Raw genomic sequence first — 12,922 nt, forward strand, 5'->3', positions numbered from 1 at the left:
TTAAAGTTGACATAATGAAGAAATAACTGGACCTTGGAAACTCTACTGAGGAATTTATGGGGCTGTTCTTTTCTTGCTTTCTGTCTAAAATTTATATTGACCTTCTATCTCTAATAAGCTCAGCTGAAACCATACAATTAAAAAAAGATAAAGACACCTTAAATCATTGTGAAAGAAAAAAGTGTGGTAGAAGAGGCTGTTGTTTTACATTGCTGAGGCCTTCAGCATTTCCTCTGTTACTTCATACAGATTCCTCTCTTTAAGAAGGCCAAGGGGTATCTTTACATGCCCAAGAGACAACAAAGGCTATGGAGGACCCAGCTCTTCACATAATTGTAAGGCTAAACTCTGTTGGGAAGATATAGAAATGAATACAGATAGTCTTTGACTTACATCTATTTATTTAGTGACCATTCAAACTTACTACAGCACTAAAAAAAGGAATCAGGACTGTTTTGCCACACTTACTGCAGCCTTTCCATGGTTACATGATCAAAATTCAGACACTTGGCAACTGGTTCATATTTATGATGGTTGCAGGGTCCTGGGATCATATGATCCCCTTTTGTGACCTTCCGGCAAGCAAAATCTTAGGAAAACTAGTTTCATTTAACAATTGTATTACTAAGTTAATAACTGCAGTGATCCACTTAACAACTGTGGCAAGAAAGGTCATAAAATGGGGCAAGACTCTCTTCACAACTGTCTTGCTTAACAACAGAAATTTTGAGCTCAGTTATGGTTGTAAGTCAAGGATTACCTGTACTGAAGTGGCTTGAATTGTTGCTCATAACAAGATCTACTGTGTAAATACTGTTCAATGCATCACCGAACCTTTGTCATCATCGCCCCCCTCCCCAATATGTGTAGATCATGTTCATTTCAAATCATATATAATAAGGCATTCAAATTGATTTAGGGGTATCTTATGTCTTTATTCCAAATTGCTGAACTAAGAGAGCAAGGAGATAATGACATATACTTTTGTCAATGGAGTATATTTGTTTCTGATTGCAGCTATGCCAATAAATATAGAATCACACCTAATGTTCAGATTTCTTCTTTGCTCATTTCCCCCCGAGGCCACAGATTGCAAAAGAAATCACAAAAAATATCTTTGTTCTTTTACACATAAGTGCCATCTAAACTCTTTAAATAGTTTAATAGCAACAGTAATACAATTATTTGCCTTGTTAGATTGTACAAGAAAGCCAATATTCCACGTGTTTTGCTCAGAAGAGCACCGGCTGAAAACAGTGAGAAAGCTACCACAATAGGTTTAAAAGCAGGTACAATGTTTTTATCCAATCCATGTTTGGGGCCAAATTGTATAGAAATCAGACAAAACAACATAACCCTCTGGACATCCTGGGGAACAACTCTTTCAGCTTGTGACCTTATGAAATAAAAGGTTAAATCTATTTGCAAGACCTTCTGCCAAAAAAATATATATGCAAAATTGTCAAATTACTGACATTTTTAGATTGTACCAAAACCTCAGGTAGCATTGTGACAGCATTTTAATCCCAGGCATCATTTAAAAACAAAACAGGATGGAAAATGTGATGTAGTTTCTATTGGTCCTGGAAGACTTGGTAAACATTTCCTTAGAATCACTGTACGCCTTTATAGTATAAACTTTATTGTCATTGTACATCATGTACAATGAAATTGGTTTTAGCCTCACTGGTGCAATCCATGACAAAAAATATAAGCAACATACATAGTATAAAGAATAATCCCTATGCAAGTAATTATGGGGGAAAAAGAAAAGAAAAACTTTTCCTCATGTGGATGGAGTGATTGTGGTTGTCTTTAATTTCTATTTATCATGAAATTTCTGCTAGAAATCAATCTAGCAGATGGCTGCTAGACTAATGGCAGACTCTCCTCCCCCCATGCTCTCTGCTCTCCACCCACCCATCTTTTTGGTTATCATATTAATGTATTATTCTCATTGCATTCCTTTGTCATTGTTGATTTTGCTTTTGTTCTGTTTATGCTTCTTTCATTTTCTTTTTGTAAACTGCCTAGAGCAGCCCCACAGTCAGATAGGCAACAAATAAATTAATTTCTCAAAGAAGAGTAAAATTGGATTCCTTATTTTAAAAGGCAATTACTGGCTAATTGAAAAGGCAAAGATGCTTGGAAGTTGAGGGTAGTTCCTGATGTCCATATGGATGCAGTCAGTCTGGCAATTATTGGGGCAATGCTGTGAAAATGGTTTGCCACTGTCTTTGGTAACTTTTTAAAGAAAACTGTCCAATCTAATCAATAACCTTAGTCATGACTGTCTTCAGGGTATGGTTAAAAAAAAGGTCACATTTTCCTCCTACCAAATGTGTGTTTGTGTGATACATTTGTATAAACACAAACATGAAGCCACTTTCAAAAACAAGGTAAAGGCAGAGCAAAAATCTCCACCAATACTTACTGCACTTATAATTGATATAAATTGATATAATTATATTTGATTAAAGTTATTTTCTTTTAAAATACAGCACTGCTAATGCAAAACGGGTTCCCCAGCAGCAAATATATACACAATAATGTCTCTCACAGAAACGATTATCTCTTTTGCACACGTGCATGCACATACTAATAGAGAGAAAGGGGGACTATAAAGACAATTGAATCCAGCAGTCATAAATTGATGCATTGCTCCATAGTGAGCCCATTGAATTCAATGACACCAGATGCTACTCTATAAGGAGCAATCTGTTTAGTTTATGTCACTCCACAAGAAGTTGATGGAAAGTGGTATTGAAGAAACAACTCCCTCCCTAAGTTTGCACATCAAATTTACAGCTGCTTCAGCTTAATTTGCAAGGTAGCTTTGAACAATCTGAGGTTCCCTCTCCATCTTTTTTGGTCCTCAGTGCAAGATAATTGCTTTTATTAGCTTGCTTCTACATTCTCCTCAGATCTTTATTGCCCATTTCTTTTATCATGTAAGACTACCCTCTCATTTTGAAAACAATCATTTGGGGAGGAATTTTCCATGTTCTTTTCAGGTTAATATTGAATGTAGAATTAGGTTAGGGGCTTTTGATATATAAAGTATGTGCTTATCACTGAACTACGGCCCTTCTCCAATTTTAAACCAAATAAGGATAATATTCCAACTTCTCTTTTAAGAAAACAACAGTTCTTTGTTCAAAACACATTAAGATAGCAGTGAGAATAACGCTTGAATTGGTTTGCATCCTTACTTGTCTAAAATGGATTCTAACAACCTCTCTGCCAAATGAAAAAAAAAAAAAAGTAAGAGCTTGAAATCATCACAAATGATTTCTCCAGCCATTCAAGGCTGAAAGAACTATGTTGCTTGTTTATTCTGGAATAATGTACCATGTTGGTGGTATAACCCTCAAGTCAATTGTTCAGCTGTGCATCCTCCTGACTCATTACACTCAGTTAAAAACACTGGCTTGCTGCATTTGATGACTTAGATAAATAATAACAATAGTGAAGCTAATTCCTATCAAACTAGAAAATTCTGCCAAATTGTTTTATGGTTACTGATGCACTCCAGAATCAATCCATTCTGCATATTTGCTTGCTCTTTATTCTGAATGGAACTCAGCTGAAAATAAAATTAACTTTGAATGTTTGGGTGGAGCAATATAAGATCAGAAAGATAACACATAAAAATTGCTGTAAGAAATGCTTAATGTATTTTTGTTTGTGCTGCCATTATTGAACATCTTTAAAGCTGAATATTCTTGTTTGTTTTTTGCATAATTTATTAAAAAATAGACCAATGCCTTAAAATATTATATTTTTAAAAGTATTTTTATAGTCCTCAATAGTCTTTATGACATAAAAACAGTTGCACCCCCTTCCCAAATTGCTTCTCAATCACTTTCCTCCTAACAACAAATCTATTTGATATATTTTTTAAAACAAATTCCAGAACATTTTATTTCATTCAGATGTATGTATGTATGTATGTATGTATGTATGTATGTATGTATGTATGTATGTATGTTAATGTAGTATATATTGGAGATGATGATCCTTTGATAAGAAGGACTGGTGGAGACATGATGGCAGTGTTCCAATATCTCAGGGGCTGCCACAAAGAAGAGGGAGTCAAGCTATTCTCCAGGGCACCTGAGGGTAGGACAAGAAGCAATTGGTGGAAACTAATCAAGGAGAGGAGCAACTTAAACTAAGGAAAAATCTCCTGACAGAACAATTAATCAATGGAACAACTTCCCTTCAGAAGTTGTGAATGCTCCAACACTGGAAGTTTTTAAGATGTTTGATATCCATTTGTCTGAAGTGGTATAGGGTTTCCTGCCTAAGCAGAGGGTTGGACTAGAAGACCTCCAAGGTCCCTTCCAATTCTGTTGTTCTATTCTATTCAATGAAATTTCATTTTAATGTATGCCAGTTAGTGTACATTCAAAGTGACAATAAAGTTATTCTAAGCCTATGTCTAAGTCTACACAGGCTACAACTATTGGCCTGGGAATTTAGTCCTGGGATTTTGTTAACTATATAGAAATGACAGATGAGATGAGATGAAATTGCTTGCTAAAATATATTAAAAATAAAACACTAAAATCTGTATTAAAAGTTTAGTAATTGATGCAGGTCAGGAAGCTCTTTTCTGACCCGAGGCAGTAATGCACTTATATGGGAACAAAAAGGCTGAGGAGCCCTATGGAATAGTGTTTTGTAACCCACAGTGTTTTGGGGCTATAACTTCCAGAATATCCAAAATGCAAGCTGGCTGGGAATTTGGTGGACCTAACTCTTAGCCTGGGAATTTACTCATGAGGTCTTCAACAGTGCAGTTCTGGCCTGCTAACATATGCTGTGTGAGCAAATCAGAACTGACACATTCATATAACATTCTATGCTAATGCCATAATGCCAATTCATATGGTGACCTGATTCATATAACTTGTTAAGACAGGGATTGGTTCCCAACATTAGTGTTGCCTTAATATCATCATCACTCTATTTCTCTCTTTAACTTCTCTTATTGTCTTTTCCTTCTCTTTCTTAAACAATTCATTAATTTGGCTTTCTAAAATTAACTTCTTTGGAATGGCCATTGTTTTCTGATACTCTGTCATAAATGGTAGCTAAGCTGTCTCTGACAAAATTGGGAATACAGACATTGTGTCTCAGTGTAATTGTCCAGTCCATGTAACTAAAGCTTGTGGTACCATCCACAAAAAGGTCAGTTTTGTATCCAGTAATCATGCATCTAAAGAAATATAATGAGAATCCAGTGAGCCACAAAATGGTTTATTCTAAACATTAGACCTGAGAACAGAATCGTGAAAGGACCAAACAGCAACCCAAAAGTATCTTAACTGAAATCACCAGGTCATAATTTTTAAAATATTTCAAAACTTAAAACAGCACTTTGGACTGAACTGGGCAGTAAAGTCAACTAAGATGGTTTATCCAGAATTATTTTAGTCATGCAGACTATTAGATTCTCAAAAGTTGTCTGGTAGCTGCATTTTTGAAAGGAAGAAAATGGTTTCAATATACCACTACAGAGAAGTTCACCCTTGTTACCAGGAGTAATAATATGTTTATTTAAATATGTTAAGCTACTTTTTATCCCACGTTAGAGCAGAGATCAAATTGATTGTAATAAATCCAGACTGTTCATCTCTTCTGTGGTTGCCTCATCATAAAATGAACATCACCTTAAGTGATGTCACTTATAAAGCCCTTCATGGTATTGGACCTGGGTACTTGAGAGACCGCCTGCTGCCAATTACCTCCCAAAGACCCATTAGATCACACAGGGTGGGCCTCCTCCAGGTTCCGTCTACCAGCCAATGCCATCTGGCTACTACCCAGGGGAGGACCTTCTCTGTGGCAGTTCCGGCCCTTTGGAACGAACTCCCCGCAGAGATTCGGACCCTCACCTCTCTCCAGGCCTTCCGAAAAACTGTTAAAATCTCGCTGTGCCGGCAGGCCTGGGGTTGATGAGTTCCCTCCCACTCTCGACTTGTGTGGCTGTGTGACTCTTGGCTATTTTAACTACTTGTATTGTACTTTTGTGTTCCCTTTCCCTTTTGAGTTGTTCGCCGCCCTGAGTCCCCCTGGGAATAGGGCGGCATATAAATAAAACAAATCTCAATCTCAATCTCAAAGTGAAGCTAAATTCCCATGCACAATTATGACTTGGCTGGAGCAGATGCTCTTGATGTGTGTAAATTTATTTACATTCAGGGAAGAAGAAAAAAATATGTTAAAAGCTTTACTTCATAAATCTGAAGTCTGTTGTGTGTTGCTGGGGGTGGTGGTGGAATATCTTACTCGTTGCCTACAAAAGGAGAGTTAGGGGCCTGTAACATATCTGAAACTAAAGAGTTACTCTTGTGACTTTAGTACATTGGTTGAACCTTTGAAGGTGAAACAAGAGAGGATAAGATTCTTACATAAAGAAATCAATAGTAGAAGCTGGTCATCAGAACTGAAAATATAACACAAAATAATGATAATAGTCCAATATTCCAGTAATATTCTGGTCAGGAGTGTGACTTTGGCTCTAACAACCAACCAACAACAACCAAAACAACTTGGAAACAGAACAAAGTGAATGTAAGCAATGCAACAAGTACCATATGATTTTTGCTTATAGATATAATCCAGCATAATAGCATCATGAGTGGGTAAAGTATAACATAGCTAAAATGTGCAGAACTATGAGAAGTACATGGCCATAGGAATATTAATCTAAAATATGTGACGTTTTTCATAGGCTCAATCACCAAGGACTGAATGAGACATATGAGGAAGGCAGAATTGAATAATATGCACTGTATTGATGGAATCTCCATTGCTTATAGTATTAATACTGGTGCCAAGTCAATCCAATAATGAATATGGCTACTACAGATTGAATCCTAAATCAGGTTTGTACTAATAATCAAGCATTTAATATAATGTATTGCAATATAATGTAATATAATGTGAAGTGGAAAGATATAAACATATTAATATACCAAATTTGTAAAAAAAACCCTGATCCTGGCCCAGAAAAATGTATAAGATTCACAATAATACAATGGTACTAATAGTACTATTAATACAATACAATTGTGCAATAATGCAATAGTTATAATATCAAGGTGATTTAGTCAACACAGAAATATTACAGGAAAAATATTTCCATGATTAAGCAGACATGAATATGCCTATTATGAAACTGGATGTCACCTAACAACTTAACACATTACTCTTAATAAAGATGTATAACAAATTAGTACATGCTATAAGAAATATATCAGTAGCACTGAAAACAAAACTAGAAGAACTGAACAGAATGGAGGCAAAAGAACTTAATCATCCTGCTAAAGCACTAACTATATCTATGGATATAGAGCAGTTCATCAGAAACATGGATGTTTGAAGAATCAAAGGAAGAATTATCACAAATGGAACTCCTAGGAAGGTACAAAGATATTTTCCAGGCTGTTATCAAATAGCCTTTAGGCATATATAACGAAGCTCCATATGGTCAACACAAATATAAATACATACCATTCGGGGTGGGGTGGGGTGTGTGTGTTTCTGGTCTTGAAGTGTTTTGTCATATCACACAAAAAGTGGCTGTAGGTGTTGCAGGAAACATGGAATACATGAATGACACACTTGGGTACCATGAAAAATGAATATGTTCATCAATTAAAAGGGGTTCTAGAAACAGCCCAGTTCTAAAATATGAAAGTGAACCAAAGCAAATATTGTTTTAATGTTAAAAAAAATGTAGAATCTTGCAAACATATTAATAATAGCATGGGATTAAACTAGACCTGGCTAAAGTAAGACAATTGCCGATATGCCAAAACTGATGTGCCATAAAGAGATTCAGAAAATTTTGGAAATCATAAATCATGTCCTGAAACTAATTCCTAATCTGGCTGCCCACATCATAAATCAGAAGACCTTACTTTTGCAAAGCTGACATCTGGCGTAGGGCTTCAGCATGTAACAAAGACTTAAATTACATGAAGAATACACTAAGTACAGCACCTATTTTGCAATTTTATAATCCTTCTGCCAGAAGCAAAGTATCCACAGATGCTACAATGTGAGCTACATAGAGCAGATGTGTAATCAAGAAGCTAAGCAAACTAATTGAACAGTGTTGAATGTTGACTGAATAAATTATTTTATTTAGAAAGAATGCGAGAAAGTTTTTTTTTTCTAAAAATTGAAGCAACTCATGTTATGGATTGTAATTTTATGTCCTCTACAAAGTATTAAGTTTTTTTTTGTTCCAGGTCAGAATTTGGTCAAAGCTGAACTTAATGAACTCCATCAGTTCACCTTGTGTCATTGCATCCTAATAAATGAACAAGAATGGAAAGAAAAATCCTGCTGTAAGATACATTTTATCTTTCTCAGGTTGAAAGAGTCTAGCTCAGTCAATTTACTGCTTTGCTTATTTCCTACTTGAAGAGAAGTATTGGCAATGCTATTAACTACAAAGTCAGTTAATCTTTCATAGTTCTGCCCACTTTGACTGGCAACGTTTACCTAGAGCTCCTTGATTTTGGAAAGGTTTCCCTGTCTTTTGAATTTACCTAGAAATGCTTTCATTGTAACCTGGAACTATCCCTATGAAGACATATATTCTGCCAGTAAATTGTGAGTTACTGGAAAGAACTTCTGCCAACCCCAACAGATACTACGAAAGAAGAAGGAAAAGATGCATCCCCTACTAATGCAGTACCTGTGCAGAATTGGAGAATTGAAAATATCACATGAAATAAGTTCTGGCATTCATGTGAAGATGAGGGGCATAGAGATTACATAACTTTCAGTTGGTCTTAACCTCTTTGCAGAACTTAGGGACTTTCATAATAATGTTGGGATCAACTAAGCTCATTCTTCAAACCTTTCTACCCCCCACTTTTATATATTCTGGTAATTGTTAGTGCAAAGATCTCTGAATTTGATTATACCTCTAGTAGCTGGTAGATATTAAGCAAACCTTGGCCAGGTAGCATCACTTCAATTATTTCCATTATGGAACCTCAATGTTGTGTGACCTATGTTTAACTTGTATAGAAAAACAGGTTGTTTTTTTAAAAAAGTCTTGTAGGTTATGGGTAAAGATCAAAGCTTACTGAATTCTAAACCACACTGAGGCTGTAAGAGGTTAGATAACTTTCTGCTTTCTCGTTGCAGAGATATAGAGCTGAATAAATTATGGATTGAAGGTTAAATGCTTTTATAAAGAGCCTCATAAACAATTACTGAAGTAAGCATGATTGGTCAAGTTACCCTCTGTAGAAAAGAATCACATTATGGTGGGGATTGCTGGAAGATAATATGATATCTGAAGAAAACCCCTCCAATTGCATTGATCTAAAAACATCTCTGAACAACATCTGTAAAGGCATTCAAGTTATTCAAAGATATTCAAGATGGAAAAACAACTCATGGAAAAACAAAAAAAGTACTCCAAAAGTATTTCAAAACTGAGCAGAAGGTTCCAACCTTGGATCAGTAAGCTAGAAGACAAAAAAGATCAAACAAAGATGGAAGGTGTATTCTGCTAGTAATGTAATACATCCAAGATACCTTAGAAGATATTCCCTATTTTCAAGAACCTTTAGCACCAGAAGTTAGATCAGAACTCCAGTCATTACCATATTGGAAGGCTACAGGAGCATATGAAACAACTACAAAAATATGGCAAGCAACAGAGAAAGAATTAACAAAAACTGTAACCAAACTATGCCAACAAATCTGAAAAATGTCAACAGATTGGAAGAAGTCAACTTATATACCAGCACCAAACAAAGACTTAATAATGTATAGAGGACCCTAAATGGAAATAGAGATGCCAGATGGTCAAACTATATTTAAAAAACAGCAAGAAATATTGATGATGCATGCTGAATAACCGAGAAAGCTAAAAACTACCCCAAAGAAACCAATATGTTTTTCATTGATAACTATCTCATTATCTTCATGTGAAATCTATACACATGTGAGGAAGCCACAGTCCAAAATAAACATGATGAAACAGCTTGACCCTAACAAAGCAGCAAGACTATATACTCTCCCCTTATTTATTCAAACTTTTTGCTGAATATATACTGAGATAGGCTGTATTGAAAAATATGAATGTAGTTTTACAATTGGAGAAGCAAATATCAATTAATCTGATATGCTGATGACATTATCCTGAGAGCTGAAAATGCAAATATCTATAAACTTTCATAATAAAATCAGTGAACACTATGAAAACTTTGATACTGAGATTTAATATAAAAAAAACCAAACTACTGACAACTGATAGAATAACTATCCTTAAGAAATGACAAAGAAGATACTGACATGATTGATAGTGTCTGCAATTAGGATTGACTATCAATAGTGAATGAATCAGTAGTCAAGTCTGCTGAAGAATGGCATTTGTTAGAATAGCAAAAGGACTCAAAGAACAATGATGGGTCCACTCATAGGGACACATTTGGGACAGATCATCCTGGAGTAAGATAAACTTATTTTACCTTATGTGGTTTATACTATACCTTTACCTTAACAGGCAAATTAAAAGGCAGCTTAAGGCGGATAAGGAGGCCTGGTGGAACGCAAAAGCCCAAGAAATGGAACTGGCCAGCAAAAACCACGACTCACGCTTACTCTACAGCATCCTGCGAAGCTGCAATGGAAAATTTAAAGCAACGTGCTCAAACCTCAAAGATCATCTCGGAAACCCCATAAAATCACTAATGGGTAAACTGGATAGGTGGAAAGAACACTTTAGCCAATTACTGAATCGCCCCCACCCCACCAGCCTAGACCAACGTCTGATAGAGAATGCGGACTTACAATTACCAAGCACAATTAACGACCACCCTCCGACAGAGGAGGAAATCCGTGCTGCAATTAAAAGACTTAAGAACCGGAAGGCACCTGGGGTAGACAATATCCCTGCTGAAGCTTTGAAAGCGGGAGGAGAACCGATAGTAAAACAATTGAAATGTATATACTCTGCCATCTGGGACCAAAGAGTCGTGCCTCAAGACTTCAAAGACTCGATTATTGTACCAATCCACAAAAAGGGAGACCCAGCCGATTGCAAAAACTATAGAGGAATAAGTTTGCTATCAACATCCGGCAAGCTCTTAACCTCTATAATCCGATCCAGACTACTGAAAGTCAGAGAAACTAATTGCAGGGAAGAGCAAGCCGGTTTCAGACCAGGAAGAGGTTGCACAGACCAAATATTTACCCTGAGACAACTAGCTGAATCACGCCTGCGATACAAAAAGGACACTTTTTTAGTATTTGTGGATTTTTCATGCGCCTTCGATAGCATAGATCATTCATCGTTGTGGTGCGCCCTTAAAGCTGAATCAATCCCCTATGCTACACTCAACGTGCTTAAAGCTTTTTACGAAGGTGGAATGAGCCGGACAAAATACCTGGGAAATGTGTCCACACCATTCTCAATAACTACCGGCGTCAAACAAGGCTGTATTATTTCACCAATGCTCTTCAATATAACCATGGATTGGATCCTCAGACAAACTTTTAAAGACACACCAGGCATTCAAATCAGGGCTCAGCTGTCTCTCACGGACTTGGTGTATGCTGATGACATCGTCTTCTTTGCTGAAACAGCCCAAACCGCCCAAAATACCCTGGATGCATTACAAGCAAATGCTAACAAGCTCGGCCTGGTGCTAAATGGTGCAAAAACCAAATTCATTTTCACAGGCACTCAACCAGCTCAACTGCACCTCGAAGGCAACCCTATCGAAAGAGTAGACACGTTTAAATATTTGGGGTCGATCATCGACAGCCAACGTGTAGTGGCTACAAATGATATCAAAAGCTGCATTGGCAATGCTACAGCCGCATTCGCCTCTTTAAGGAAGTGCCTGTGGAGCCAAAATGACGTGACAATTGCGACCAAGATGAGGATATTTAATGCTTCCATCCGCACAATCTTACTGTACGGCTCGGAATCGTGGACTTTACTTAAAAGCGATCTGAACCTATTAGAACGATTCCAGCTAAGATGCCTGCGCAACATTCTGCACATAACTCTATGGGACCGATGGAAAAACGAAACAGTATTGCAGCTGTGTAAAAACCAAACTACAATCGAACTTTACCTAAGAAGACAACGACTTAGATGGTTTGGACACGTTTGCCGTATGGGCAATAGCCGATTACCTTACCGATCGATTAACTCGCTGCAACCGGATGGGTGGAAAATCGCACGAAATGCCCCAAAGAAAAAGTGGATATCCCAAGTGGCTCACGATCTTCAACCACTCCATTTCTCGATAACCGATGCCCAACAAGCCGCCCTAAATCGGAATCAATGGCGTGCTGTAATCCGTAACGTCCTGCCCCTGGCCTTCACAATGCAACGGTCACTGCCTTATGGACGTTGACATTTACGAAGATTAAGTCCAAGTCCAAGTTATGTGGTTTACCTATGTGGTTGCTAAGAGTTGATACCAACTTGATAACACAATCAATCACACTATTGGTTTAATAATACATATCAAAACACATTCTCAATTATATAATACACGAAACTATTGTCTTAAATTATCAGCTACCGGTATATACAGGAAATAACAATTGTCTTAAATGTATATTCTGCATTTCAGTGAAATTATCATAAAACAACTGATTTATATTATGCTATGACTATGGACTTATGTAAGTTCCATCCATCCACAAACCTGAGGACGCTGTCAAAATTCTCAACAGGTTGGTGGTGGGGGGACATTATTTATTTATTCAAATTCTATGGCCACGCATCTCAATCTATCTCAATGACTCTGGATGACTTACAATTCTAAATGAATGAACGAGCAAATTGAAATCTAATTTAGCTATGACAAATGTATCGTTGCAACCTGGCAGTACTGGGAAAGGCTTCCAGACTGTTTTGGAA

General features: G+C 36.8%; 1 protein-coding gene across 1 annotated transcript in view; it reads right to left on the reverse strand.

The window, feature by feature from the left end:
* ALK (ALK receptor tyrosine kinase) overlaps window positions 1–12,922 on the reverse strand; it is a 346,271-nt gene that overhangs the window by 262,344 nt on the left and 71,005 nt on the right. The gene's annotated exons all lie outside the window — the stretch shown is intronic.

This window comes from Thamnophis elegans, chromosome 4 (assembly GCF_009769535.1).
Source record: "Thamnophis elegans isolate rThaEle1 chromosome 4, rThaEle1.pri, whole genome shotgun sequence".
Classification (NCBI taxonomy): domain Eukaryota; kingdom Metazoa; phylum Chordata; class Lepidosauria; order Squamata; family Colubridae; genus Thamnophis; species Thamnophis elegans.